Source organism: Benincasa hispida, chromosome 5, assembly GCF_009727055.1.
Source record: "Benincasa hispida cultivar B227 chromosome 5, ASM972705v1, whole genome shotgun sequence".
Classification (NCBI taxonomy): Eukaryota; Viridiplantae; Streptophyta; class Magnoliopsida; order Cucurbitales; family Cucurbitaceae; genus Benincasa; species Benincasa hispida.
In genome coordinates this window covers 60,683,371-60,688,096 of record NC_052353.1, presented here as the reverse complement: position 1 = coordinate 60,688,096, position 4,726 = coordinate 60,683,371, and positions in this window count along the sequence as shown.

The following is a 4,726-nucleotide window of genomic DNA, read 5'->3' as shown; positions in this document are numbered from 1 at the left end:
ATTGATGTCCATTTTCCAGATCTCATAATTATAATAAGCTATAATGGACAGGAGGATGCGGATCGACTTTAACATGGCAACAGGCGAGAAAGTCTCCTCATAGTCGACTCCCTCTACCTGGGTATAACCCTTTGCCACAAGTCAAGCCTTGAAGGTTTGTACCTTCTCATTAGCACCCCGTTTGTGCTTGTAGATCCATTTACAACCTATAGGTCGAACCCCATCAGGCTGATCTACAAGATCCCATACTGAGTTGAAGTACATCGACTCCATCTCGAGATCCATGGCCTTGACCCATTCATCCCAGTCAACATCCTCCATTGCCTTCTTATAAGACAACGAATCCTTAATGTCGCCATCTGTTACCATAGCAAGGATTTATGTGAAACCCAGATAGCGAACGGATGGGTTTGCAACCCTCCCACTACGTCAAGGTTCCCTCAACTTTTGAGGTGGAACCAACCTATGGGATGAACTCCCATCAACAACCCTTGTTGATGTAGCAGGCTCTTCAACAACTCTTGTTGAAGTTTCAGTAGTTTCATTGAAATGCTCACGCAACACGACTTTGCTTCATGGACTATTTTCCCTTATATGATCCTCCTCCATGAAAGTAGCGTTTGTTGAAACAAACACCCTATTTTCCGTCGGATCATAAAATAACCCCTTCGTGTACCTTTGAGGTAGCCTACAAAGAGGCATAACCTCGACCCCAAATGCAGAAGTGGCGTAAACTAGCTTTACGTCCGTTCCACAACTCTAGAGGTGTTCTTGTAACACTCTTGAAGGGAACATAGTTGAGTATGTATATCGCAGTCTCCACTACAAAACCCCAAAACAAGTCTGGTAAGGAAGCGTAACTCATCATCGAGCGAACCATGTCTAACAAGGTCCTATTTCTCCTCTCCGCTACACCATTCTGCTAAGGTGTACCTGATGCAGAGAGTTAGGAAACGATTCCATGTTCTATCAAATAGTCTTGGAATACTGAGTCCAAAAACTCTCCACCTCGATCCGATCAAAGTGTTTTAATCCGTCTATCTAATGTGTTTTCAATTTTAACCTTGAACTCTTTGAACTTTTCAAAAGATTTAGACTTCTGTTGCATAAGATAAACATACCCGTACCTTGAGTAATCATCATAAAACTGATAAAATACTCATAGCCACCTCGGACTCGCACATTCATAGGACCACAAAGGTCAGAATGTACTAACTCAAGAGGCTCCTTGGCTCTATAACCTTTTCCAATAAAAGGTCGTTTAGTCATCTTACCCTTAAGGCAAGATTCGCACATTGGTAAATAATTTTCTTCTAATTCACTTAGAAGTCCATTATTCACCAATCTCTCAATCCTATTGAGATTGATGTGCCTTAAATGAAAATGCCAAAGTTGGACATTTTCTTTTGGAGAAATTCGTCGACGTTTTGATTGAGTTACAGCAGTTCTGAACAATTTAGTATTATGGAGGGAATTAATGGCTAACGGCCTTAGCACATATAAATTCGATTCTAGATTTGTTGTGCAAATAAAAACACCATCTTTATGAATAAACGCTTTATCCATATTAAATGAGATAGTATATTTACATTGCAATAAACACTTTACAAAAATAAGGCTCCTCTTTAGTTCGGGAACAATATATACATCATGTAATACAAGAAATCTATTCTGTAAAGCTAACTGGAGTCCTCCCACTGCCACAACTGAGACGACATGCCAGATGCCTACTCACATCGTCATCTCACCAGCCTCTAGCTATCGCCAAGATCTAATCCCCTGAAAAGAAGAACAAACATGGTTAGTGGTGCCCGAATCAATTATCCAGGCAGAATCATCATTCTTCACTAAACAAGTTTCAAACACAAGTAAATCACATTTACCTTTATCGACCTTGGTTGCTTTTTTCTCTTTCAGATACCAAGGACAGTTTCTCTTCCAGTGTCCATCTTAGTTGTAGTGAAAACATTTTCCCTTAGCAACTTGTGGATGCCTCCTTGGGGTGACAGACGGTGGGTTAGCAGGTGCCTTCCCTTTTCCCTTACCACCCTTCTTCTCCTTCCCCTTTGCAGAGTTAGAAGCAGAATGTGTAGACTTCGTTCCTGAGGTCGAACCTTTATGGAACATCCTGGAGAATGAAGCAACATTTACCTCACCCTCCTGCCTCTTCTTACTTTTCAGTAAAGATTGGTATGTCTGCAACTCATTGAGGAGAGTTGTAAGGTTATATTGCACTTTGTTAAGAATCACATTGTTAACAACGTGTAGGAAGCTCTCCAGCAAAGAATGTAGGATTATGCTAACCTAGCTGCCCTCATCGATGGTAGACCCATTCAACTCTGCCACATTAAAGTGGATAGTCATGTTAAGCACATGTTCACGAACAAAGGTGCCTTCTTCCATTTTGGAGTTAAATATGTATTTAAGAGCCTCATTCATAAGTTGTTCAGACGATTGTTCAAACATCTCCCACAAGGACTCCATGGTCTCATGCACTGAGACCATAGGCTCATATTTCTCGGCCAAGACTTCAAAAAAACTTGCCAAGATCTAGGCTCAAGCCTTCTCATTCGCCCTTGTCCATCGCTCGTATGCTGAACATTTCAAGTGGCATTCGGAGCTGGAATAGGAGGACAAGCCTCTGTGAGAGTGAACATGAGATCCTTGATGATCAGGATCGTCGTGATCATGTGTTTCCATGTTGTGAAATTATCGCCAGTAAGTTTTTCGGCGCTTAACAATGCTAACGAGGTTGTTGCCATTTTGAAAATGTTGCTGAAAATACGAACAAAACTTTATTAGATTTTTGCTAAACCACTTTTAAACCAATCAATTTTGCAAAATAGTTTCAAGTACCCTAAGTTATAGACTTTTATTTTACAATGATGCCCCAGTGAGGCAGAACGGGTGATCCGTTGCCCCTTTGCTGGGATGAGATTCTCAACCATTAGGCAGAACAAAATCTTGGAACTGAACCTAACAGCCACCATTTTTCAGTCCAGAATTGTTAACCTTTAACTATTTTGCATAAGTGTAACCCTCGCTTTCTGTGCCAGAGTCCCGCCCTAATGAGCCCATCATAGGGAAGAAGCAAATTAGGACAAGAGACTAAGTTACCTTATCCTCTTATAGGAGATCAAATAAAGAAACACACAAAACTGCCATCCTTTAGGGGGACACTCCCCATCATAGGGAGAAGCAAATTAGGACAAGAGACTAAGTTACCTTATCCTCTTATAGAGGATCAAATAAAGAAACACACAAACTGCCATCCTTTAGGGGGACACTCCCAGGGTGCCTCGAGGCGATGCACCAGTAACGTTATTCAACCTAACGAGGGAGACCGAGGGATATGCTGTCGCACTTCCCGCTCCCACTTAATAATAAAACACCTTCTCCATCTCTTGATATTGACCTACCCAAACACCATCCCGTTAGGGGGACACACCAAAGGTGTTCGCAAGGCCGAGGTAGATCTCACAGTGTGGACTATTTAGAGAAACGTGAAAGATTTAAGTGAAGCATCCGATGCCTCAAGTACCTCCCACTTAAATGTTCTACCCAGGGATTCATTAACCTAGGACAATCCAGCTACTGATTTTAGTCCAAGTCGTCTTTTTAAACTCTACTCATAAAACAACGTTTGTCTTTGAAATATGAACAAGTTCAAGTAGTCACATTTAAAACACTTTAATGGACAATCCTTAACTTGCATGCATGCATTCAAATCTATCTAATTCACCTTTCCAGGTAAGTTCCCAGGTAGGGGTGTTTACGTTTCCGTCAACTTAAATACCCCAGCCTAGATAGAACCCGGCCTTAGACAAAAGTCCCTTATAGATAGATTTGCTTACACTTTAAACCTTTTTTAAGCCAATTTAATCCTATTAAACTGATTAAAAGATTAAAGCCTTAAGGTTGCTAATCGTTATTAGACCGTGATCTTAGGTCTATGTGATTCAAGGTTTTAAACATTTTTAAAACCATGAATTAAACCTAAGTGAGCGTGCATGTCTTCTTATTTCTTTTAGTTCTAATTTCTCTTTAACTTTAAAAAGAAACAAACTAAAACCATTGCGCACAATTAGCATTTATGAACATTTATAAAGTAACCGTATTTGTTAATGCTTCTATTTGCAATGTCCCGATCATTACTATATATACTTTTATTATAACATGTAAACAACACAAGCAAATATGCTATCATTTCTACCTTATACTATAATAAATTATAATATAAAGATATGGCATGTCAATGCTTTTTTATGCATGCTGAATATAAGCTCTTTATTTAGATATGATGCCTGATGAGCATGCTCATACTAATTTAAATCATGGTCTTTCTTAAATTATAACAGATATACATATAAACGAGATGATTGCATGACCATTAGCATAACCTAAGTGGGATTTACTTAAATATAGTGTCTACCTATATACATTATAAAAAACATACTATCCTGATGTATTACCAATAATAAGGTTAGATCCGGATGAGCCTTTACAAAAACCGGAAATGAAAAACCTATCCATTACATTTTTATTGAGCAAAAAACTGCATTCACAGGTGAACCGTTCAGGTCCTTGAACCACAGAGAAAGGTCTTCATCGAGTAGTGCTAACGCCGACAGGTAGACGATCGTTCAGGGTGCACTAGTGACGATAAAGAGCATAAGTAACCGTTCGCGTGTAGATTGACGACGAGGCTGCCGAAGCCTGTGGATTT